This window comes from Neopelma chrysocephalum, unplaced genomic scaffold (assembly GCF_003984885.1).
Source record: "Neopelma chrysocephalum unplaced genomic scaffold, ASM398488v2 Primary Assembly neopelma1_25, whole genome shotgun sequence".
NCBI classification, from domain to species: domain Eukaryota; kingdom Metazoa; phylum Chordata; class Aves; order Passeriformes; family Pipridae; genus Neopelma; species Neopelma chrysocephalum.
The window spans coordinates 25,853,594-25,881,018 of record NW_020897694.1 but is presented as its reverse complement, the minus strand read 5'-3'; the positions used below and the strand labels follow the sequence as shown (position 1 = coordinate 25,881,018).

At 40.4% G+C, this 27,425-nt stretch overlaps 1 protein-coding gene across 3 annotated transcripts in view; it reads right to left on the bottom strand.

Annotated features, from left to right (window-relative positions):
- The window catches only part of FARP1 (FERM, ARH/RhoGEF and pleckstrin domain protein 1), a 208,702-nt gene that overhangs the window by 167,719 nt on the left and 13,558 nt on the right, over positions 1-27,425 (bottom strand). Inside the window, exon 1 of one of the 3 annotated variants that reach the window (XM_027674664.1) lies at positions 16,971-17,083. The exons of 1 other annotated variant lie outside the window; for it this stretch is intronic. The gene's annotated coding sequence lies outside the window, so the exon portion shown is untranslated. Of the gene's footprint in view, positions 1-1,027; positions 1,086-16,970; positions 17,084-27,425 lie in introns of those variants that run through there. One more of the 3 variants, XM_027674663.1, reaches the window with a different exon arrangement.

Genomic DNA, 27,425 nt, shown 5'->3' with positions numbered 1-27,425 from the left:
AAGGAATAACACTGGTTGGGAAAAGCGTAGGAAATCTGACAATCTACAGAGTCCTGTAAGTGGGAGGGGAACACCAAGCAATACACCTTCCTTGCCATTCTAGGGAATGGTTACACCTGCACCAGCTCGCCTGCACTGCTCACTGAATGTCTGCTCTATATTCATGGAAAGTAATCTGAGGAACTGGCTTGCTACTTTTGTTTCCATGCCGCTTTATACAGTGCACATTATACAGTGCATTTCTGCTAAATAATTATTCTATCCTAAAAAGGGACAAAGCTACAACAGAGATTCAGTGTGATTTTTCATTACCTACCACAACTTTAAACCTTCTTTTTTAATTCAAGCACCACAGTTTTACTTGTTGAATGTTCCTACCCTCTTTTTGACACTCTAGCTGGGTTTCTGATGAAATCTGCTGCTACTGTTCATTTATCTGTCTTGGTAAATGCATTTTCATTCTGCATGACTCTTATATGGTGATCAATGACCAAAACATGTAGCACACAGAAAGAATGGAAATATAACTTTCCAGCTGAACAGAGACACAAGAAGAGTACCACTAAACACCGCCTGGCTTTAACTCTGAGGTTACAATTATTGAGAAGTGTATATGGGAAAAATAGGAAGCACAAAACAACCTACGTATTAGTGAATGCATCACCAGTTCTACAGTATAGTATAAAGAACAGTGACAGGTAGTAAGATACCAGATCCCTCCATAAGGATAGAATAAAACCAGCCCTGTCTTTGACAAGATAAACCATTTACTATACATTACTCTTCCATGTCCCAACTAATCTGTTCCCACAGATTTTTTACACAGCAGTAAAAGATTTTAAAACGGCACTCCCGTTAGAAGAAATCTTAGCTGAAAAGGAAGGGAATTAAAAATTAGGGATCCCACACTTCTAAATATTAGCTTAATAGGCAAAAGCGAAGGAGAAATAAAAAACACAGGCAAGCTTTTGCAATGATTTGGCACTAACCTACCCACCAAGGTTGAAGAGATACCAGTGAAACCTACCCAAGTCCATGCCAAACACTACTGGAGAGGCAAATTTTTCCTCAACTGGCATTGTAATCTAAAAATGTAAAAAGAATCAATTAAATTTATCTTATTATTTAAAATTAATTAAATTAAGTCTTTTTATAAGATAAACAGTGGCAACAAGAAAGCTGCAGTTGGAGGCAGGAATTATAGAATTCCAAAATTCTGTAATTCCAAGCTCTACATAGAAAGACTCCAGGCCCCCTTACACATAAATCTGATTTTCCTGTGTGTGGAGTACACAGGAACATTTAAAAAGGTAATACAGGCATCCAGTCAGGAAGTGCCACTACATACAAATATTCTGGTCCATGTTCATATTAATTCAAAAGCTGTTTTAAGAGCTCTTCTGAAGTTACCATGTATCCCAGACCACACTGACAGAGCAGAAAGGACCTCTACAACTGCTGTGTTACTACAAAAGTGTTTGGCTGTGTACTGACATTTAAAGTGAATGCAGAAGAAACCTGTTCTTTCCATTAAATTGTAAACATAGGAATCAATCCAGTCAGTTCAAGTGATACCATTGAACAAAAATCAATGCAAGGAAATATTACAAACATTTAATCTTTCTATAAATGCTCTTCTGACTAGATGACCTAGTGGCCCACACACAGATTCAGACAGGCCAATAACCTTAGTGAAACATGGAAAAAGTACTCAAATTTAGGAGCCAAAAAAATAGAGGAAAGGTACAAGCAAAACTACTCGTTTATATAGCTAAGAGGCTTTTTATTATTATTAAGAGTTAGTAATATAGAAACTCTTTATATATATATATATAACCATTCAGTTATACACACACACTTCCTTTTGGAAGAAAAGATCTAAGAACTATTGGCCACCCTGATCACAAGCATCTGCTACTTAGAAAATTAAAAGCAGACCTTTCATTTTTTAATCGGCATGTCTAAACATCCGCATGCTGCACTGGACATTATTTAAGGTTTTTTTCTGCATGACACTAGTCTCACTAAGCTGCTGTCATAACACCAGCATAATATTTTTCTTATGCCTTTATGTAAAAATTACCCTCTCTAAAATAATGCAGCACATCAGTCAAGCTGCATACCTTTCTCTAAATCACTTTGACCTAGAAGACAGCGAACTAAGGTTACAGAATGCAACAGAAGAATATTAAGTAAACACTGAACAAACCTGGCAGGATTAGGATACCTAACGTCTGTCATGATGAAGAGATGGATCAGGTTTGGACAAAGGATAGAGAAATTCAAAGCCACTCTAGTAAAAAGACAACAATGAATTGGGGAAGGTATTAATGAAGAAGAAATGGCAGCAGCCAGCAGATTCCAAGGCTCTAAGTAAAACATATGTGCAGGTAGACAAATAGTACAGGAGCAAAGAGAGTGGTAAACAAAAAGACTCATCCGAACCCTGAAAATTAAGAGTTTCTTCCTGCCCTTTTTGACAGCTAGTGAAACCCAGGGCCAAAATCACAACTGTTGTTTCCGTTCTCAGAAGTGGTGTAGCACCTGCAAAGATGGAAAGACCACTGCAGAAAGCTGACCTGCATCCTAACCTGCATAAGGGAAGAAGTTATCTGAGACACCAAAGCTGCCCATGGGGGAGACTTGGCCCCTTCTGCTCCTTCCCAGCTCCCGTCCATGCAGTCCTGCCTGATGCTGTGCACCAACTCTCAACCTCCTTAGACTGAGCCAATGCACCTCTCTAGCCCAAGATGTCCTAATTTTCAAGATAGGCAAGAAAGAGGACCCTGGAAACTACAGGCCCATCAGTCTCACTTCAGTGCCTGATAAAGTTATGAAGAAGATTATTTTGGGAAGTATTGAAAGACAATGCAGTTGTTGGTCACAGCCAGCATGACTTCATGAGAGGAAAGTCCTGCTTATCAAACCTGATTTCCTTTTATGACAAGGTAACCCACCTACTTGATCAAGGGAAGCCAGCTGATGTAATCTTTTCAGATTTTAGTAAAGCTTCGATACTGGCTCTCACAGGATCCTTCTGGACAAAGTGTCCAGCCCGCAGCTGGATAAACACATCATGTGGTGGGTAAGCAATTGTTCATGGGTGGAGCACAGAGGGTAATAGTGAATGGGTGACATCAGATTGGTGACCTGTCACTAGTGGGGTTCCACAGGGCTCCATCTTAGGCCCTGTGCTCTTCAACATCTTCATAAATGACTGGGACACAGGACTGGAAGGGATACTAAGTAAGTTTGCAGATGACACAAAACTGGGAAGAGCTGTTAACTCCCTTGAAGGCAGGGAGGCCCTGCAGAGAGACCTGGACAAATTAGAGGACTGGATAGTCACCAACCATATGAAGTTCAAAAAGGGAAGTGCAGGATTCTGCACCTGGGATGGGGCAATTCTGGATGTTTGTACAGACTGAGGAATGAGGTGCTGGAAAGCAGTGCCACGGAAAGGGACCTGGGGGTCCTGGTTGATGGCAAGTTGAATATGAGTCAGCAGTGCCCTGGCAGCCAGGAGGGCCAACCGTGTCCTGGGGGGCATCAGGCAAAGTGTCGCCAGCCGGTCAAGGGAGGGGATTGTCCTGCTCTGCTCTGCACTGGGGTGGCCTCACCTTGAATATTGTGTGCAGTTTTGGGCACCACAAGAAAGATATCAAGCTCTTAGAGAGCATCCAAAGGAGGGCAATGAAGACGGTGGAGGGCCTTGAGGGGAAGCCGTATGAGGAGTGGCTGAGAGCACTTGGTCTGTTCAGCCTGGAAAAGAAGAAACTGAGACCTCATTGAAGTCTACAAATTCCTCATGAGGGGAAGAGGAGGGGCAGACATTGATCTCTCCTGTGGTGACCAGTGACAGGACCTGAGGGAATGGCCTGAAGCTGTGTCATGGGAGGTTTAGTTTGAATATTAGAAAAAGTTTCTTCACCAAGAGAGTGGTTGGGTGCTGTAACAGGCTCCCCAGAGAAGTGGTCACAGCACCAAGCCTGACAGAGTTCAAGAAGTGTTTGGATGATACTCTCAGGCACTTGGGGACAGTCCTGTGCAAGCCTAAGGGTTGAACTTGATGATCTTTGTGTGTCCCTTCCAACTCGGCAGATTCTGTGATTCTGTAAAACAATTCAGTGTTTTGGTTTTGGCTGGATTAGCAAATCAAATCGCCTCTCAGCAGGTTGGCAAACCCAAGGCCAGAGAGAGCTAAGCCCAGCCAGCTGCTTGGCAAACCACCGGCCTGACTCAAGCCTTCTCACCTAACTCTACCTGAAGCACCTGGAAGGCACAAAAAAAAGCTACAACTGCCATTAGATAGACTAGTAGATGTTGTTTTGTCCTAATCACACATTAACAATCTTTTTATACAGATACTATATGCTTAGATTAAAATTTTAAGGTCTGTATATACTTATGCAGTAGCTTGACAAAGGCCACAATGTGGTTCAGCATAAAGCCACCTTAGTTCTCCATGTCCAAAACAGCCACATTTCATAGCATCGGAAAGGTTCAGGCCAATTAAACTTTCCACATACTTTTCTTTGGCAGGATGAAAAAAGTATCAAACTTACTTAGACTAAAGGGAGCTAGGAGTATAAACAGCACTTGGGGGTGGGGGAGAGGAGGGGGTGGTAGGAAGAGCGGGGGGCAGAAATAAAGGGTTACAAAAATTACAATATACTGAGGGAAATAGAAGCAATAAGCCACTGTTTGAAATTAAAACAAAGCTCATATTGAAATAGATGCCACTCTCATCTGTTAACTACTCTGCTTTTCTAGATCAGGCAAAGAGGATTGGACATTTGATCCAAGAGGTTCTTGAACCCTGAAGAAGCATGTTATAGGGTGAGAATGGTACCATGTATCTAGGCCTTTTCCACTTCTTTTGCTTTACTTAAAACACATTTTCACAGCGTGAAGCAGAAGGAAGCACACTGCTCACTACACTCCTCTTAAAGATGGTGAAGCCTGAGGCACAGTGGGATGATGTGAGTGGCCTGTAAAGTCACTGAGGAGATGAGATGTAGGGCTAAAGTTGCAGCCAAGGCCTCTCGGATGCTGGCAAAACATTATCTCCCAGCTCCTATGACAATGGAATACTTGAAAGAGATTAAAATAATCTATATAACCCATAACACCAGATGTGATGACTCAAACTGACTCAAGGACATCAGTAAGAACAAGGAAGGCACCAGAGGGCTAGAAAGGAACAAATTCAATTCAGATCTTCCAAAGGATAATGAACGTGAAGCAGCAAGGGGAAAAAGGTGCAATTCAGACAAAGTGTTCACACATGCTTTTAACTTCCAGCTTCTTGTAAAACTTTTGGAAAGCCTCAGCTGTGGAGTGAACTATAACAAATACTCCTTCTAATACTCCTGTCAAGTACTCACGTTCAATTGTAAGCACTTTCAAACTTGCAGAAAACCACAAAACTTGACACATTGGAGTAACTTTAAGAAATCATAATAAATAAGGTATAAGGAATGACAGGATAATATGCACAGGTCACAGGTGGAGGGCTCAGAGACAGCAACTGTGGAAAATCTCACTGTGAAGGTGAAGATGTCACCCCTCTCTCTGAGGTTCAGTCCACCACTACACAAGACATTAATGATCCAAAGCAGAGCGAGAGGACATCTCTACAACTCAGCCATCACACTGCAAAGGGTAATTTATCAACCAAGCCCACTTCTCATATGATATGCTCATCCTTCACATTATCCTTCTGATTTCTTTTTTCCTCCCCATGGACAAAAGCAAAGCAGGTATAATCATAGAGCTCTAACAAAAGCACACAGCAGACTTGTACACTTTCAGTAACAGAAAATTCTGTATGTGCAGCATAAATTGTCAGTGACACTGCATTTTCATTCATATACTAGAATTACCATAAAAATTAAATAAGAAAGCAAGTTATTTGAACAAATATTTAAAAAAAAAATTCATAATATAACAAGGAAAAGGACCAGGAAGACTGAAACCAAATTCAGTTTGAAATGATGGGTAGCAGACAGAGGGCCAATACAGCTCAGGTTTTTATACTGCGAAACATTATTCCAGTAGTTACCACAAGTCCCTGGCAGACTTCTACAAAGCAAATATGACGATAAAAAAAAATTAAGTTATTCATATAAATATCCTGACTTGGAAGAGACCTGCAAGGATCATCAAAGTCCAACTTAAAATTTCTTTCATAAAAATCCACAATTCTGAAATTGCATAGAATTACAGAATGGTTTGGGTTGGAAGGAACCTTGAAGATCATCTTGTTTCAACCCCCCTGCTGTGGCCCGGGACACTTTCCATTAGACCAGGTTGCTCAAAGCCCTATCCAGCCTGGCCTTGAACACTTCCAGGGATGGGGCATCCACAACTTCCCTGGGCAACCAGACACCTCACCAGTACCTCACCACCCTCACAGTAAAGAACTTCTTCCAAATACCTAATCTAAACTGACCCTCTTTAAAGCCATCACCCCTTGCTCTATCCCTCAACATCCTTGTAAAAAGTCCCTCTCCAGCTCTCTTGTAACCCTTTCTTTAGGTACTGGAAGGCTGCTAGAAAGTCTTCCTGAAGCCTTCTCTTCTCTAGCCTGAACAAGCCCAACTCTCTCAGCCTGTCTTCATTGGAGGTGTTCCAGCCCTCTGATCATCTTTATGGCCCTCAGAAACCATCCCCAGCACTTGCTCAGCTGAGAGCTCACGCACACCAGGAGCAGCAGCAGTGGAAATTGATCTGAGAGGCAGCAGACTCATGCACACAGCATAATATTGCGGCAATAAGTGGCAATTTTTCAAGTCATGCTACATGGCATGAGTGGCTCAACCCCATTCCAGGCAAAGAACCACCAGAATTCCTTTTTTGAGTGGGATTCACTATGTACTACATGAGACAGCTCTAGGGAATACCTAGAGGCGATTTACCCTTTTCAGAAATACAAAACAAATACTCTCTCGTAAAAAGGAGAACTCCACAGCAGAGAAAGAGGGTGTTTTTTGAAAGCTCTGAAGTTACCATAATCTTAGGAGTCTTCGGCAGTTTCTCATGGGAGAATATAGAGGATTTCTTGGAAAAGCTTCTCTTTAAAGTGTGACTTTCTTAAGGAACTACCAAAATGCACAAACAGCTGCCTCTCTAACACAACATTCATGCTTCACGTTACTCCACACAGAACCTCATATACTCTTGATATTATAAAAAGGTCCTTACAAAGAAAAACACAAATTAGAAATCTGACATAAATCCAGAAATTTTTCATTAGGCTAATGGACCAGCATTTTTGTGGAAGCAAAGAAATGTGAAAAGTTTTAAACAGAAAAATAGAACAACCTTGAAGAGCAGTAGTGCAGACACAGATGTCTGTTTCTCTGCTTGCACCCTGCAGACTAAGCTTGGCTGCTCAGATTCTAAAGGAAGCCTAGCAACCGAAGGTAGTTCAGGGATTTGTGTTCAGACTCCTGTCTGCCCTTCCTGCTCACATCCACAATATTCAGATAAAGAAAGAATTATTATAAAAGGCCAATTCATCCACAATATTCACATAGAGAAGGAAGCCAATAAAAAGCCAGTTCTTCCACACCACTGGGCTGTCTTCTAGCTCAAAAAAAAAAAAAGTCAACATTGTAAGTGATGGCTGTTTCAGGAAGTCAGAAGTAAGGAGGTGAGGTATGGTGAAGAAGATCAGCAAGAAGATAGATCATGTCTAGTCCCCAGTACAATTAGTGGGAAAGAGGATGGAGGGGAAGCTCCTTAACTGGGCTTAATTTCTAAATACAGATTTTTTTTTTCCTGTCCCTAAAGACACAGAAAATCAACTTTGAAAAACCTGCCTGCTCAAGAAAACACCATGGCCGTCAACTAAAAAGTAGACAGACTTGGAAAAGCAAGTCTCAGAATCAGATTCTTTAGCATTCTGTAGACTACCTACAATTTGCAGCAATAAGAAATGTCCTCAGCTATGCGAGATTACCCATAAAAGAATAAAATTCATCCCCTGTATTGAAAATAAAGAGAGCCCACAAAGTTGCCTATCTTGGTCAGACTCTGAAAACCTCTAAATAACACTGTTTTATCCCTTAACCCAGTTTCTATGGGGTGGTTATGCAAATGGACAGACTAAATACTCAGGTTTGTAGAGCAATACGATATGCTTAGTTGTTAACATCAAACTAGCTAGGACATGAAACCAATGTCTAATTTAGGGACCTAGGCAGTAACACAAAGCTTTAAAAAAACTAACTATTCAGTATACCAATAATGTAGCCTGAAATCCAGAATAATGAACATTTATGAATGTACAGGACATAAAACACCTCTTGCAAACCTATCTGTACAGCATTCAAAGTGCCTGCATTCATTTCTGCTTCTACCTTTAGGGTCATCGAGCTTCCAACTGGAGCTCATTTATCTTCATTGCATTCAGGTCCTAAAACTGTCTGCAATTCTGTGGCACTAGTAGCTGTCCCAGATTCCAATTCTTCTGCCAGATGTCAGCAAAGAGGAGTCCCATCCTGCACACATCTGATGTATGCTATCATTTTTCCTCAACCACACACCTGTCAGTAGGTCTATCAACAAGTGCAGCAATAGGTTTCTGTATGCTTTTGCAATTTCTGTATGCTTTTTTCTGTGAAAAAAATCATCCCCTATGGACAAATACAGATTGTTCTGTGAATCAAGCCAGTCTAGTCTAAGAATATTTTTTTTTAACCCACAACATTAAAATTACTTTTGATGACTGTCAATGGTATTAAAAAAGTAAACATATTGATTCGCTGTGTGTAATGTTTTCTGGACAACCTTGCATTAGAGACTTACTGCAGGCAAGGAACATTTGCCTTCTTCCTTGTATCTCACACAAGGAAGCAAAACTATTGTACATATGTCAGTGATCAATTAAGTAAGTAAAACTTCACATGCTCACTCTCTCAAAGGAACCCCTCAGAAACCTCTTCATACCAGTTACTCTTGGGACTGGTTGTGATCATTTCCTAACCTCTGGGGAGTTGTCTTCACGGTTTGTTCTTCACTATCCCTTCATGGCACCCTTATACCACGATCAGCGTTACTTACTTGAATCAGGAATGACAATGTCATATTCAAACCAACATGGCCAATTTTAAAGCTTTTAATTCAGGTTTTAAATCAGCCAGCTCGAAGACACTGTACAGACAAGTAATTCTGGCTGTTCCTGGAAAGAAAAGTAGTGTCTCATCTGCTAAGCCAAGGGGATGATTAGCTCCAATTGCTCAATTAGTGACTCTTACCGAACAACTATATTTTCACTTCAAATCCAAAGGCACAGTCTGAGCAAAACAGGGAGCTCATGGAGCCACGAATCCCTTAATAGACCAGAGGGAGATATTTCCACACAAATGCTTCATTTGTTATTAGACAAGTTAAAATTTGAATTAAATATTGCCCACTTGCTTTGCATGAAGTTCAACACAATATTCCCCGTTGAAAGTACTTTCCTGACACTTTACTTTCCCAATTGAACAGGCCACACCTTTTCTACAAAATTTCTGCTTTATCTCAGGCCAGGGACAAGGTATTTCTTCTTTTCTGTGAAACTCCCAACCTGTTTTCTGAGATGTTTTTCAACCTATTGACAAAACTGCTTGCAGGAGAAATCATGCTTAGGAAGAAGGTGTGAGCTAGTTCTATCATATACTTACATATTTGATTTTATTGACACCCCTTCCATTTCACATAACCTGCCAATTCTGTCACTAAAACCTATGAAAAAGTAAAACTCAACATGCTTGCATAAGTAACAAAATGCAATATAAAAAAAAAATCTATGAGGGGAAAAATATTAAGAGTAAAGAGTGCATAAAACACATGCTGAAGTAACTCAGCTAATCCTTTACTGATGATAAAATGTGTTGTAGAAGTGAGAGTGTACACGTTATCATTTTATGAAGACCTAAAGCATTTTAAAGTTGAGATATAAAATCATCATCATCATGTGGGCAAAAAGCTATTTCACATTATGAACAGAAAGACTGTGGAAGCTTTATTGCCACATGGTAAATGCTAGGAACACATAATGAGAGTCTAAGAAAACCCCTATTTCTTGTGTTTCTAGCCAGCACAGTTTCCTGATTAATTGGGTCATCACCTGAGCCCACAGTTTGTCACTAGAAAACACAAGCAAAGTGAGTAAAATCTTAAAGCAGTTTGGTGGTTCAACAGTAGTACGAATCACTCCTGAAGCCATTAAAAGCATTTTATAAAACCCTTTCATGCCATCACTCCACATAAATAAAGCTGTTGCACCAGCTGGAGTGCTCTGGGCTCATTCACCCATACAACACCTCATGTAAAAGCCAAGCAGAATGTGCTTATAGTAGAAGAAAGTAATCTGATTTACTTCCAGATTTAACAGAATTCTGAAAGGGATCCAGCAACTCATACCGAGCTTCAAGCATAACGTAGACATTTTCCATGAAATAAAAACATGTCAAAAGAATAAATAACACACTACATTAGCACTACTGTTCAACAGTTGGGGGAAAATCTGATAGAGTCCTGTTTTTGAGAAATGGAACAGCTCAGGGGAAATGCTATTTCTCTGAACCAAGTATGAGTATATAGTAGAGGCATTCACACTGCCGAAATGCAAGCCGGCTCCTCCAGAAAGCGGTTAAGCACCAGAGACTAATTCAGGTATTCAGTGGCCCTTCAGCGGAGCTTCTCCATGCCTTGAGCATGCAGGCCCCTAGCAGAAGATCAAAATGCAGCTGTCTGCATGGCAAGATCACATTCTCCCTCTCTCTCTCTCTCTCTCTCTCTCTCCTCCCTCTCCTGCTGAGAGCCACCATTTACAAATCGTTGCGCTGATGGTGTGTTGCACAAGTAGGGAGCAAAAGCTCATGAGTTTGCCACCACGCATGTTGTGCTGCATGAAAAGGGTAGGTACCCTTGTGGCACAGTGGCTCGAAACCACAGAGGACGATGACATCACTCTTCAGAATTATGCAGCCAGGGAAGACGCCTATCCAAACATGTTAAATTGAAGCCATAATGGCCTTGGCTAGATTACTCTATGTCCAAAGCCTGTGATCAAACTCCCACAAAATTATTACATAGGTTTTCCACTAGGAAAAACATATTTGGGTCACAGTTATATGCTCAGTATACAACCCACTACAAAACCAGAAAAAACTCCCGAAGTCCTTAAATATTTAAATGTCTGTTCCCAAAACAGACTTTTTATAAGTTTGTAAAACTGTTTGATACAATTGCATTTAAAATTATTGTTTCGTTTGGTTGTTTGGTTCTTTTAAATTAAGTCTTTAAACAGAAGCCTTTATTATTCTTGACCAAGGAAATACCACACTTGGTAATGACACAGTTCCCAGCAAGAAATACTCATACCATCAAGAAAAAAATTGCTTTATGTACTGTTGTTTAGAAAACTACTTCATAGATTCATTTGCATACTGGTGAAGATAAAATGGGTCATGATGCATGATTGTATAATATCCAGATTCAAATATCCTGTAGTGTTTTAAAATTATATCTCTACTCTTCCTTCAAAAATTATTTTAAAAATTACAGCAAAATTTTCAAACTTGCTTAGGTTTCTATCTCATTTCTCTTTGTGCAAATACTTGAACAACTGAAAGACTATACCTGCTCTAAACAGCTCAGTCTGGACACCCTCTCCTGATCTTTCAAGCTAAAGTGCTTTTCTGTCTTTAGATATTTGATAACACTGCATTTATTTGGTGCAGAGCTATCAGAGATACTGTGAGACAGACACACGGATATACTGTTGCCAGGTTGCACAGGTACATCCTCATTTATGTCTGACTAAAACATAAGTATTATATACATTGTATGAAGACAGACTAAGGTTGGTTTTCACATAAGACATATTTAGACTAATATAGCTCTATTAGGTGCTGCTGTGTCTGCAGAATAAATGCCCTCCCCCACTGTAACTAACTTCACAATGAAAACTAACATAAATCACTCAAAAGCACAGCACTATTACAGCAAGCTTTAGAAGCTGCACCTACAGAAGGGCTTGCCTGTTCAACCACCCCATTTGTCTCTATCAACGAACCTGTTTCAGTGCAGATTACATCCCTGTGGCTTTTGTTACATCTCCAAACTGATTACTCACCTGCTTGGAAGTGTGAAAATTACCTGTGGAATCTGTACTTTTTACTACTAAAGGAGATAGTGGAAAGCACCAATTCTCTTGTTCTGTCCTCTTCCTTGCAGTGCTCACAAGAGAGAAAGCAGAAATACTGCCAAAGTGGCACACCAGTCTGCACTGATCTCCTCAAAATGTCATTGGAAGTAACATTCCAAAACAGCCTTTACAACCCAAGGAAGATAGAGAGGCATAGGACTCAGATCCTTTTTTAAAATTCAGATATTAAGAGGCAGAAGTTGCCAGTCAAAAATCAAGCAGAAAGAGGGACATAAATAATACATTTTAAATAATCCGAAGTGAATGCTGCCTGAAAGATTGTAACGGGTCCTCTCAGTAAAGTAGCATGGCAGAGCGCACTTCTGCGCCAGGCAAACAGGCAGGCTGGGTATTAGATTGCTCTTCTTCCCTTGGAGAACATCCTATACTCCTCATATTCCTTTCTTGGCTCCTGAGTCTCAAGTAACTTTAGATTATGCTGAACACGGAAATCAGCCTTTATACCCATATCCAGTGGTAACTCACAGCATATTCATGGCAGGCAAAGACCTTTAAAGAGCCCATAACTAATATCTCCCAGGAGTTTTTCCTTGCTGACCATGCTCAAACTTTGCACACTTTCCCAGTGGCAACCTAATGTCTAGCCACAGAGAGGGAGAGCACATGCCAGCCTGGGAACAGAGGAGCCCAAGACTCCTTTCATTGCAATGGCTTCCCAACTGGAGCAGGTCCAGGCTCTGGAGCAGGTCCAGGCCCTGGAGTGGAGGAAGCCCATCTTTCCTGTGCTGGCCATGGTTGGGCTGCCAGCACCCGAGCAGCAAGGAAGCGGAAGGCGTGCATCTGGAGTGCAGCACGGACAAATGCCAGACCCGAGGGAGATGAAGGAACAGACTGGGACAAGGGCCCAAAACAAGAGGGAGAGCGAGCACAGCGGGCAGGGAAGGGAGCCAGGAATCCCAAGGCAGTGAATAAAACAAGGCAAGAAAATGGACAAAAGACAATTGCATGTGAAAGAAAAACTGGACAAGGATGGGGAAGGGTGGCCATGACAGGCAAAGAATCTGGTCTCTGACAATGAATCTGGAAGGGAGGAGAAATTGCAGGTGAAAGATAAGCAAATAAAAAGTCAAGAACTGGAGACAGGCCCCTAAAATGCAAAAGGATTGTCAGGAAGGGCAAAAGAAATGGAAGACGGGTGGGGGGGGAAGTATGTCATATCTGATAGAAAATAGCTTATTTCCTTGAGCATGAACAATGACATCAGGTTTTATTCCTGATGGATTCCTCAGGATTTATTCCAAGCCTGAATAAAGGTCAAGAAGCATTTGGATAACACTTTCAGACACATGGTGTGATTCTTGGGGCTGTCCTGTTCAGCATCAAGAGTTGGGCTCAATGATATTTGTGGGTCCCTTCCAATTCAGCATATTCTATGATTCTGTGATTTCCTTCCTGAAGTCAACAGCCCTGTCCTGCATGTACACAACAACCCTCTCTTAGGCTGGAGAGCTGTGCAGAGGAACATGACAGTCTGCTGCCACTGCAGCTCTCGTCTCTCACCCCATGGCCAGAAATCCCCACTAAAGAGTATAAAATTTATAGCCGCTATGGCAACTTTTATTTTCAAACAGAACAGATTTTCATTTTTTTCTTTAAATAAGGGAAAACCACACAACTTAGAGGAAGAGTTGAGAATCAGGAACTGTTTGCATTTAAGCATGTCATCAAACCACAGCTTATCCTTTCCTGTTCTTGCACACCATAAGCTTTACCTATTTCCCTCCTTGGACCTGTCCAAGACTGCTCTACCTCTTTCACCGCACAAGGAAGCACAGCCAGTTACAGGAAGGCACTCAGAATTTCTTTTTTCCACCCTGTTCTATTCTTAAGGCTTATTAACTACTTGAACTCTACTGTTAGAATAAACAACTACCTTTCTGTATAGCAGTCTGATTTACTCTGTCAAAAAGTACTTACTCCAACTTCACAATTGTCAGAGGAGGAGGCATCACAATGTCCTTACTTCCTATATGAGAATTTACAGACAGAAAACCCAGGTCCTCAAAACACGTAGATATTGCCTCCACTAGGAGTTTGGAGTCTAAATCCGTTTATTAATCTAGGTCAACCAGAGTGCAAACCCACTGATTCTGTACTCCCAAAGTGAGACTCTTAGGGTCTAACCATCCTTCAAGTATTTCACATCCCACAACATGCCTCACACATGATTACAGGCTACCTCCAGAAGCATGAGGCTTTCTGAAAATTAGCTCACAGAATCACAGAATGTTCTGACTTAGAAGGGACCACAAGGATTATTGGATCCAACTCTTAAGTGAATGGTCCATACAGGGGTCAAACCCACAACCTTGGTGTTATTAGCACCATGCTCTAACCAACTGAGCTAATCTCAGGGTCTTAGATCTCAAGTTTATCAAGTTTATTAACCATTTTCTGGCTTTTAAATCCCTTCTAGCAATGCAGGGAACTCTGTCAAGAACTGAATCTAGGTCCTTAAAAGCACGAGGCCATCAGCACTCTTGAGCCACCTTTCTCTTTCAATATCTGCAAAAGGCAAGGAATGAAAGCTTTCTCACAGACAGCATAATAGACAACAGTGTCCTGTGGGAGGAGAAGAACTACCATACCCAACAAACAAGATAAAGATTGTTACACGAGAAAAATGCAACTAAATAATTTAAGATTGTGTCATAAGTCACAAAATGGAGAATTGCAACTTTTCACTATGGACTTTTGCTTGCGATATTAATCATGTTCTTTAAACAGCATCTAACCTATAATAATATTTCAAATGTTAAGATGTGTTGACTTCTCATGTTAACTTTAAAGAAAGCAAATAACACGACCAGCACTACCTTGAGAGTCCAGAAACCAGTATCCTTGATTTTACTAACTCCTGAATATGAATATTTTAATTCCTACAAGGTCTACAAGTGAAGCATCTGCCTTCAAATAACACCTCATTATCCAGACAAAACAAACAGTATATGATTTGATGCTTTTGGCATTGCATTCCCCCCCAACTCCTCTAATCCTGTAGATCTACCAGCAACCTGAGAGCTCCTCCATATATATATATATGTATGTATGTATATATACACACACACCTCCTATCTGATTCTAGCCATCTTCCACCCCCAGACAGACACACACAACATTCTCTTCATCTTTAAATGAAGGAGGTGAGTACCTGTGCAAAGCTCAGCACATTTCAGAAGAGTGCACACACATAAGCTTTCCCTTGTGGAGCATACTGGTGCACAGTGAGCAGAGCAAGGAATTAGTTGGAAGCATTGGAGGGAACAAAAACGGATGTAAAATGACACAAGTGTTGGAAAGATGGGAGGAGAAAGAGATGATTATCTACTGTGCATTGATGTAATATTATGCAGGTTGATTTATTTTATGTAAATTCATGCATATTATATTTCCAGGGGTTTAAACCATTAAAGAAGGTCCACTTAAAGAATATCTAAACATCTGCCAGATATGGAAAATTTTCCTCTCTAGCATCAGAGAGGATTATATTTTCATAAGGTCACTTACATGGCCTGGCTCTGTAATTTGGGCTGGCCTGCATGAAGCAGTCTGCACTTCTCTCCAGGGAGCACACAACCAAACACAGATGGTAGTCACCCTCACATCCTTGGAGGCTTCTAGAAACTCATTCAGCTTCAGTTTGGTTTGGGAAACTGGAAAAAAATCACCAAATGTGAAAAAACTGCATTGAACTGCATGTGAAAAAACTCCCTTAGAGCCAGGAACTCTGTATTTTATGACAATCCCAGTGTGCATCCTCTGAAAAGGATGGCACACTCACCTCCACTCCAAGAGGAACAAGAAAGGTTCTTCAGAACAAGAACCTAACAGCTAGCCCAACCTGCCTGTGCCCCAGCCCCAAATACTGTGCCCTGTACTGTCAATGAACAGGCCGAGGCAGGTCCCTGCCTCTGTGGAAGGCTGAGAAGACACATTTCCCTCATCTGTCCTTGGGGGCTGCTCTTTTCCTCCTCTCCAGCTGCCAAAGTCGGGCACATAAATACTGCAGAGTATCACACAGAGGAGCAGGAAAGCATAGGCACAGGTTGCAGCTACCAAATGCAACGCAGCACAGCATGCAAGCAAGAGAAAAGACTTTAAAAGGTTTAATCTCTTCTGAATAGCAGTTCTACCTTAAGTGGTCCTATCCACAGTCCTAGCTATCCTGTACCACCTTCTTCCTAAATATACAAATTTTGTCCAATATGGTATATGGAAAAAGAAGCCATAACTCTGAGCAGTTCAGAAACACGAGAAAGTTTGAAAGCATGTACAACCAGTAAATAAATCAAGAAGTGAAGGAAACAGCAATACACTGCAGCCACTCACTAACATATTTGCACCCTGACATCACATCAGTTCTTCTCCATTCAGTCCCTACGGAGAAAGGTTAGGGCACCCTGACCACAAAAGTAGCAGCAGGAAGAAAAGGCTTGGTATCAGTAGCAACACGTACAAATGAATAAACTTACCACAGCTTCTCTGGGGGAGTCAAAGCCTTGGCGATGAAAAGAGAATAGGCAGAACCAACACCTTGTTTGCCAAACAATCTACTAAGACACCACACGGGATTTTTTCCCCTTTGCAATTCAACCCAGAACACTTTCCCTTTGCTCCAAAACCTGTCACTAAATGATACAAGTTGATAAGGCCACTACGGGGGTATTTACTTGCTTGCCAACATAAATAGGCACAACACGAGTCTCAGGAGTTGCACACCAAATATAGTAACACAGTATCTCACCCCTCAGCTTTTGGCGCATCAATTCAACAGGAAGCAATGCAGGAAATCCAAGGCATCGGTGTGATTCCAATCCATGCCCTTCCTGTCTGGGAAGAGAGATCTAAAACCATCTGGGACTCCTGCTAACAGAAACAGTCAACACCTCTGTTGAAGGCAAGGGGGAGGAAAATTCAACTACACAACCCAAAGCTAAACTAAACATAGTTTAGCCGGTACACATCAGAAGAGGCCATTATTAACTGCTAAGCTGTGTTCCACCTCCATTTTTCTGACATTTAAAGACAAACAGCACTGCAATCCAGAGGTAGTGAAGCCATGCCAAGCAAGCTCGAAGCATGCCAGCCAAGGCTCTGTAGCAATGATGCTGTCTCAGCAAGGACACCGAGAAGGGGAAGCAGTGGTCACCCAGTTTGCCTCACCTAGCTCCTTGCTGCCACAGATCAGGCACTGCTGTAGACAAAGCAGTATTTTAAAACTTGCCTTGCTTGTTACAACACGATCCTTATCATGTCTGCAACATCCTCGTTGTGGGGTTGCAGGAGACGCAGCAAAGGTGCCAGTTGGACTCTGGAAGAGAAGCCTGTTCATGCAGCAGTAAAGGCTGCTAACGGCACATCATCATGTACTCTGTAAATTTCCCCTGCTGAGCTCAAGCCAATGTCAAGGTTATAATTTGCAAAGGTATCCCCAGGATGGTCCCTTACAGAGCTCAGATTATTGCAGTGGTTTGTAATAAGCTACAGTCTACCAGAGCAGCACTACTGAAGTGTAAGAGACAGGAGCAGGAGGTAATAGCCTTGGCACACTACCAGGGAAAGTCACTCCCCAATGTATTAGATACTTTGATGAACTTTCCTCTTTAAAACAAAACATCAAACAAATTTGCCTGACCTGTCAGTCAGTAAATCCACAACAAAAATCACACAAACAAAAGGAAATTCCAATTAGTTAGAGCTGGGAGAGGGAGGGAAGGGAAGAGAATATTCTTTCCTGAATCTATTTTTAGGCTATGTAAGGCTGTCTGAAACCATGGCAATGAACCTGCTATAAATCCCCTTGCCAGCTTGATGTTTTGTTTCCTTATAGACAAGGATAAATGAGTATGTACTATGGATTAAATGGTCTAAACTAGAAAGTAATCAATGATCCGGCTGCTGGAAATGTATTTGTAACTTATGAAAACTACTGGTTAATAGTGGCAGGCGCAGCTGATCAGAGAGACCAACATGTTCAACAATCTCATGGCTAAAAAGCAATCCTTTACAGCCCTAATAAACAGCACTGAGGCGGGATAAGCCTCCAGACTACATCTCTCCACCTCCACCACTGTGGACTTCTGGGTGTATTGATATCAATGGCTGCACCCTCAGTGCCCACATTTTTCTAGTGCTTCTTACTAAAATGAAGGGAAAAAAGGAAACAAGAAAATAGTTTGTTTGGGGGCTTTTTTTATGTATATTCCCTTGGCTTCAGAAAAAACAACAAAAGAAGACAGCAGGAAGAAACAATACTTTGCTCTTTTGCAATTTAAATGAGACTAAAAAAATCTACCCACAATTGAAAATTTAGATTTCAATGTAAGAATCAACAACTTTAAAGAAGTATTTCAGAGCTAATAACTTCTATTAACATCTTTACATCTGCTGCTGAAATAACTCAGTCTATATTCTAACATTGTTGGCAGTATCAAATTTATCCCAGTTTTTAATCCACTGCCATGCACACTAGATCAGCTGCTAATCTGTGCTGCTTTGGAGGACTGAAACATCCTAAAAGCTCAGCTCTGCCTTCACAAGAGCTTTGCTTGGTATGTGGGGGAGGTAGACAGAAAACATACCTATCTCAAGACAGTTAATTAGATACCCAGTTCTTTAAAGATCCACACCCTAATTACATTTTGATTCTACATACTAGCAAGTTTTTTACACTTGCATGTATCAAGAAGAGGGGAGGAACACCTCTAAGTCTGCAAAATTGTTACTCAGCAACATTAAAGGGAAAAAAACCACTCAAACACAAAAAGAATGCTGAAAACACTAAAAAATGCAAGATTTCTTCTCCACACAGACCACAGAGGACAGGTAATCTCTTTTGCTCAGTGCTGTTACAGCACACACATCACCCAGGCAGTATCAGCTTCCCAGCATTGCTAAGCAACACCACACCACATTACCTCAATTGATTCAAGGGCTGGAAGTTGATTCGGAAACCACTGAACAAGGCAGAATCTAGACAAAAATGGTTGCACAAACCTCACACACACAAGCCAGGATCTTGCAGTCAGAGCAAAAAGCAATTAAGGAAAACCATAGGGACACACATACAAACGGAAGAAAAAATAAAAAATAACAACATGCATAAAGACAGAAGAAAGGGGAAAATGAAGTAGGAAAAAGAGGAAGAGAACAGCACTGCTATCTCACCTCATGTATTCTAAGACTAGAACAATGAATTAGATCTTTCTTTCCAGGGAGTAAAAACCAGTAAAACAGCCAGAAAGCCATTAGAGACATGGCAATGTAAGCTTGATCCACATCAAAAATAGAGCTTGCACAATTGAGGATCTTTGTTACAAATATTGAAGATCAAATGGCAGGAATTAATATGAAACACTGAATTGTGAACTGCTTCAAAATCAAAACACACATTAAGACTTCTGAACATCTGCCCCTTCATTCTGATCCTAAATTCTATTGTCTTATACATTTGAAGATTTGCATTAAAATCCTGTTATGAATATAATCCAAAGCAGAACAGTTCACATTAGTATACTAAATAAATCCATTATCTATTAAACAAATTGAAAAAGCTCATCTGTGTAAGTTTTTTAATTGAAACTGAGATTTGTACTGAGTGATAAGAACTGGAAACAATTACATTCACCTACACTGTCCATTCAAATAATTCATGCAATAAAAGCCAATTTATATCTATATATGTATTATTATTGCCATGGCTTTTGGACGTGCTTAAGCCAACATAAACTAGGACTGAGGCAGAAAGAGGTGCTCCCCCATGGCTGCATATTCCTGCCTTCCAGCAACCTCCTCCTTTCCAGCTCCCATTTCACACACTGGAAGCACTCAAGGCAGCAAAAGAGGAGTAGGAATGTCTGCTCACCTACTTAGGAGGGCCAAGGGACAATGGAGACAAACAGGCCACCACTCCTCTGAAACTCAGAAAAATGCAAGGTGTGTATGGGAGCAAGAAGACAGTACATGTACAAGGTAGCTGTCAAAACCACAGCATCATTAGATCAGACTTTAGAACCAATAGCAGGCTAACAGATTTAGATGCTACTCACCCAGAAATTTTAAAAGCACTCCAACATACCACCAGAGAACTATTAACCATACTGCCCAGCTTCCCTCTCAGACAAACTTTAAAAACAAGATATAAAAAGCCGAGGATGTGCTGCCAATTTCAATAAAAGGCCTCCAGGGAACAACAGGCTGGTAGCTACAGACTCACTGCTACACTGAGAAAATTGATAGAAATTGTAGAACAGATTAGCAGGTATGCAAATAAAAATTACAGAGGAGTGTCATCATGGCATGACTTCCTTTACAAACTTGCCATGACATATATAGGTAAGTGTGATACATATAACATGCCTTGGATCTCTAACAATCCTTTGACAATGTCTCTCACCACAGGTTTTTAAAGAAATTGAGCTGACATGGGATAGAATAAAGGGTCCTTCTGCGAATTAACAACTGGATAGATGAAAAGAAACAGTACTGGAATAAAAAGCCAGTTTTCACAATAGCTCTGGTTTTGCATTTGTGCTACTCAATATATTCATTATTTATGTGAAAAATGGAGCAAGCAGCAACATGATAAAGTTTGTTGGGGATTTAAAAAAAGTCAGAACTAACTGTGTTGATCTGCAGATAGATTTGTCAAGTATTTATTGACACACACCACAAAGTAACAGTCAATATAGTGAATGGGAACCCTGGAGCCACCGCAATTTAATTAAATTCAGGAACCACACACTCACAGACAACCAAGTCCAGTGCTGCTTGGGAGATCAAACGGAACATCAGGAGTGAGCAGGTCAGGGATACCCAATGCAACAGGGAACACCACTGTACCTCTGCAGATCCTTAGTGCAGTCTACAGCTGCTGCACCAACCAATTTTCAGACAAGGATACAGTAGAGCAAGAAAAGATTCAAAGAGTGACAACTATGGGAGATCTGCAGCAGCTTTAACCTAAGGACAACTAAAAAAGCAACTACTTTTAGATTAGAAGAAAAGATGGATAAGATGACAGACATAAAACCAGGAATGGTATTATAGAGAAAGCAAATAGGAAATCATGTCTCAGAATAAATTAGGCACTATTATATGAAGTTTATCAGGCAGCTTGCTTAAAAACAACAGGAAAAGGAGGTACTTTTTCCATACTACAATTAATGGCAGAACCCACTGTCACAGGATGGTGTGAAGACAAACATTTAAAACAGATTAATACATAGTTAGATGTATTCACAAAACAAGGTCCGTCAAGGATTGCTAAACAAAGGTGCAGACACAACTTTCTTGCTCAAAGTCCTTGAACTGCAGTCTGCCAAAAGCTGGGAGGGATCACTGTTTTGCTTACACTTTTTCCCCAAAAGCATTACTACTGGCCATTATTAGAGGTGGAATAGTGGGCTAAACCAGACCTCTGGCTGGAAATATCAGGGCTAAATCCCATGTTACATGCCCAGGAATCTTCAGCAAGATGTGTAGTGCTGGGAAACCCCATCTTTCAAGAAGGAACATCCATACACAGCGCCTGCTAAAGCCACAAGTCAGACAAAGATTTGCTTCCTGTTGTTCTTACACGAACACAGCTGTGCTACATGTTTCTAGACTGGGTTAGGTGAAGCCAGTCTGTAATTTTGCCTACACTGAGCAATCAGATTTACCTACTTCTGTTTTGTGGCCTGGTAATAAAAATCTCTAGAGCGAAGTTATACAAGAGGAGCTCCTGTCCCCTATTTTAGGTGGCTGAGCTCAATTAGGGTGGTATGCTAGTGAATTTGAAAGTCATTTGAGAAGTTGCACAGTTCCCAAAAGTCAGCAGCAGAAGAGGATGAGGAAGATAAAGAAGGAAGAAGAAAGAAGCCACTCTACTTCTGCAGGGATTCAGAAGCTGATCGGCAAGGGAAGGCACTACAAGCAGCATTAAAGCTTATTCTGCCTTCACATCCCCTGCCACCCTTGTGGCTTTCCTCCATAACATGGCTTCAGGCAAACTACAGACCTGGAAGATGTCAAGAAAATGACCTCTTGATGAGGCAGTAACAGATTTATGCAGCTACTCATAAGATGAGATACATGCCCACTTGCATAGCCTTACCACCACATTATAAATGCAATTATATTTTGTGCATAGCAGCTACCCCATTGCATTTCTCATCTATTGATAAAAATATACTTAAAAGTGTCTTTAAAAAGGTATATAAACTTTGGTTGCCTTCCAGAAATATTAAGTGAGCTTCCAGCAAGAAGTGACTTTGCATTTCTCAATATCACCCATTTTTAGCTCAAGTACCCAGAAAATATTTAGAGCTTATGTATATTATTTCTCTTGGGAAAAACTGATTGAGCTGAAACCCAGAGAAAATCCTTCCCCTGGGAAGGAGAAATCAGTCATGCAGAAATTCCGAACTTGAAATATCTTTCTAGATAGCACACTGATCAACAAGACCTCTCTTGCCTCATGTATTCTCTCTCTGCTTCTACATATCTCTTACACTTTTCTATTATGTTCTGGATGCAGACAAACAGATTATCACCAAAAAAAAAAAAAAATCAAACCCCAACCAATAAACCAATCTGTTCCTACACTGTATTGGGCTCAGCTGCCATTTCAGCTGCCCCATAAATTCTACGATATATGGTGGCTTTCCTGTTCTGCACAAATCACTGGAAGCCACAGAGGCTGGAGATCACCTTCATCCACTGTCCAAACTCTCAGCTATACAGTGTTGATTACACAAACCTCCACATAAAATCACAGTTGGTTGCTATTAGCTTCCATGATAGGCTTACAATGGAACAGCTGACCACATTTTCCTTCCTGCACCAAAGATAACACTAACGATAACTTAGGCATGATATGAAATACATCTGAACTTTTTGTTAAACAAAGCTCAGTCACCAATGTGCCTTATGTTGCTGTGTGAAGAGGTCAACTCTTCCTTGAGATATCAGTACTACTTGTCAGATGGCAGTAAGTCTGTTAGTGCTTATTTTATCATGTTCTTGGGCTTACTTGTCTCCGCTCAGTGATTATTCCACAAATTTCAATACTGGCACTAAGATGACTGTTTCAGTGACTTGCCCCTACTTCTCCACTGTGATTTCAAAACAGTGCTACTTACCTCACGAAACTGCAACTCCATCCAGAACATCAACATCACATAACTGCTTCCCTACCTCTCCGGTAATGCTGTGTTCCCACAACACTCCCTAATCTACAGTTTCTGCAAAACCATAGAAGCATCTGGGTTACAGCTCTAGTTTAGTTCTTTGTACCTCATTTCTCTTTGCATAACTGAGCTCCCATTAATTCTGAGACCATTTCTTAAATAATAGCACTGCTCCTCTGCTTTCAAACAGAGAAAATGAGGCATGTCTTCATGAATATTTCACTGGTACTACTCTGTAATTTAACAGTGCTAGATGCAGATCAGAATATATAACTCCAGATTATTTAGTTGCAGGTAATTTTTTATTCTGGAGCCACTTTTAGTCAACCAGTCCAATTGGACAGAGATAGGCCATTAGAATACGTGATCTGTACTTTCCTATACACACCCAAAACCATGTTGCTTCTGTCATGCCACCACCTGGCACTTTTATGGCAACCATAACACCTTTAGAAAAACCAGACTTCATTACTATGGTCAACTGTTTAGTCTGAATAGAAGATATTTGAAAACTATCTTATAAAAGCAAGATGCCAGTTTTTCCTTCTCAGGCCACTATTACCTTGCTCTATGCTCTTATGCTTTCAGCATTAACTCTTCCCCTTTTGTACAGAACATATAGTCAGAAATCAGCCTTAACAACTTCCTCTGTATTACAAATCCTTCAAAGCTAATGTTAAGATATGTTCATCCATCTAATTTTTTTTCATCACCTGAAATTCCTTTCATGTTTCCAATTTCAGCAGCTTATGATCCTGGTATTTTTCAAACAAAAAAGGACTGGAAATTCCTATGAAGGAATGGAAACAAGTATCAGGTAGTAGCCAGGTGGCATCCAAGCAAAAACTGAAAAGGTCTCAATAAGGTAAAGATAAGGCTTGGATGTAATCACAAGGGAAGCAGCTGAGTGAAGGGAGGAGAAGGGCATATAAAACCACTGCAAAGCCTCAGCACATAATCAAGAACATTTTTTTTATTCTCCAGCTTCACTAGGATCTGAAGGCAAAAAAGCCTTGGACTACAAGCAAAAGGGAAGCCTAAGCACTGGACTGAGTTGCTGATCACTCTGAAAAGGAAAGCTCAGATATAGCCCTTCTTTAAGCATATACGAGAATGTTTGAGTTTTCAGTCTTGCCTTTTTGAAGAAGTACCTCTAACATTACAGATCTAATCTTTGATCAGACTCAGAAAAAAGTCGTCCTAATCTCTTGCAAAGTAAAATAGAGTTGTGAGGTATGGAGACATATACTGTTACTTACGTAAATGACATTTTGCTATAACGGGTTTTTAAATAAATTGTCTGGTCCCTTCCTCAAAAAGCCAAGATTATCACAGCAAGAATACGAGTAGAAAATAAACATGCCCACAACAGCATGCAGTTTCCAGGAATTGTGCTTTAGAGGATCTGCTTATAGGTTATTTCATTCTCCCCCCCAATATGTAAAATGGCAGAAAATTCAAGCTCACATATGTAGGGGTCAAATCTCATCTGAATACACAACCAGACACACACAAAGCAGTCTGCAGGGGAAAATCAGGTAAAAATATCTCTGAGACAAGCACATTGAAAGTGTATCTGAGGCTCCTACATCACTAAAATGTTGAACTTCCTAAACTAGGACTAGCAGCATTAGTATGATGAACCTGTCTTGGAAAGAACACGTTATTTTCCTGCAGTAAAGCACTTGTAATAAAAAAAACCCACCCAAAGAAAAAACAAAACAAAACCAAACAAAGAGAAACCCAAAACCAAACAAACAAAAACTCCCAAGCAAAACACACTTTTTATGCATGTGTCGTTCCTCATTTAAGAAAGAGAACTTGCTTTTGTAGTCTGCACCTTGGCAGTGTTCCTTTCCACTCCTCTCCATGACTTAATACATGCTCTACTAGTAGTACATGAAACTTGGTCAAGTAAAAAACAAAAAGACAGCATATGACTACCCTTTTAAATATTTTTAGATAAATTTTATTGTTCAAATGAAAGAAAGATAAATAGATTATTTAAATCACTACTGAAAACTAAACACATTCGTCCTAAACACTACGCTAGTTTAGTGTTTAGGACAAAACCCTACATTAAAACTGCTATTGTCATTTTGCTGTAGAAATCCATTTCTATCAGTTGATAAATCTCAAAGATTCATTTGCAATTAAATATAGTGTTAATAATCAAATTTACTGAAATATGAAGAAATTCTCTAATTATAAAAAAAACACTAAGCTTGTGAGATACGTAATTTGTATCATGTCTTCAGTTAGATAGCTGAAATTCTTTGTATGCTTCAAGCTTTAATGCACATAGCCCTTATTTTCTCCCAACTCTCAAAAACAGCCTGTAAGAATGCTGTTTTGCAGAAATGATTATCCAGAAATAAAGTACAGAAGTAGCAGGTGTTGGAAGAGAACCCATTTACCTAACGAGAGGCATGGAAACTCTTCCTCCCTCCTGCCCCTCCAAGAAATACCACCTGGAATATTTCTGCCTGAAAAAAGTGATGTTTCTGCAGAAATCAAGAGAAGGCTGTACAGAGGCAACCTACACCAACTTTTCAAGTACTTATGGAATGTCACCAAATCATGACTATGGTACCAACTGCAAGTTTGAATTGACCAGTTCAGGTTAACACTTCAGGGGAAGTATGAGCAATCCCTGGCAGTTGTGCAAGCAGTCCAGTTGCACACAGCAACTCCTATGCAGAATAAATGGTTCACACCAGAAAGGACCTGAAGTCCTAACTATGTTAAAATAGACTCCAAATACACACTAGACTACTTACTAGCCTTGCAATAATTTTGATAAGCTCTACTTGCTGCTAAGAGATTACTGAAAGAGAACTCATTTTGCTCAGTAACTCTACCACAGTACTGTAAAACTACCAACATATTTAATCTTTGCAGTAAGGGACAATAGGGGCAAAAAATAAAAATGTAAAGAAAAATGACACATGAACACTATATGCCGGTGTCTCAAAAGCTCTAATTCTCCCCTCCTCCCAGAAAGAGATCCCCAGATCACCTCCAGCATGCTTAGAAAAACCACACTATTCTCAGCCCATGCAATGTAGCAAGGTCAACAGGAGCATCCCATGGACAACAGATAAACTGTTCCTATCCTTCAGTTACCAGCTGTGTTCAAGGCCAAACCCTGCAGTTTCACCACTCACATTATCTCCTGGGTTTGCTCTGACTGATCCCGGGTTTCATGCCCATACAGTTTTTCCTATTTCATTGCCTCAGAAAGTTCAGCCTCTAAGTCAATTACACCTCTTTTTTCACTGAGTCAATTTTCAATGGAACTTCTAAAGAAACCACTGAGGTTGTTACTAAACAAAGCATGCACGCAGTCCCAAACCTGACATTTTCACCCCTCTTTCAACAAAGTGTGAGTCTTGAAATTACTAGGACTAGTTAGTAGCCAGGGAATACTGTGTGTACAGTTTAGGAGGCTTAGGGCTTGGTTCTCATCTGTCTGAAGTGCTTAAGATGGGGAAATGGACAAACAATTACTTATGAAGTCATTTGACCTTTTAAGTTAAGAAAAGAAAATGGGATTTTTTAAAATGGAAGACAATGTAATGAAAAAAAAGTATGGGTATGATTATTCAATCCTTTTGAAGTCTTTTTCCCCCACTCAGTAAAGTCTAAGCATAAAGAACCAGAAGAGCAGCCAAATGCAGTATTGCTTTAAGGGAAATAAATAGTATGTTACCACAGCCCTCAGCTAGCAAAGTGACCCTGACTTTTTGCATGTTCTGCAAAAATAAGATACCCTTTAGGCAGCGTTCTTAATGGATTCATTCAGCAAGGGGCCTTCAAAGTTGTATTCATCTAATAAAAAAAAAATTAGTGGCTGTCTCAGTAACTCAGTATTGCCAGTAAGCAGAGAACCTCTGTTAATGGATATAAGGCGTGGTGGCACCTTACTGAATTCCTGTAGTAAAGTCAGGCTCGCTTGAAGGGTTTTAGAATGATTTGAAGTATATAAAATGAACTCCTTATTAAAGACAGCTTTTAAAAACAAGAGT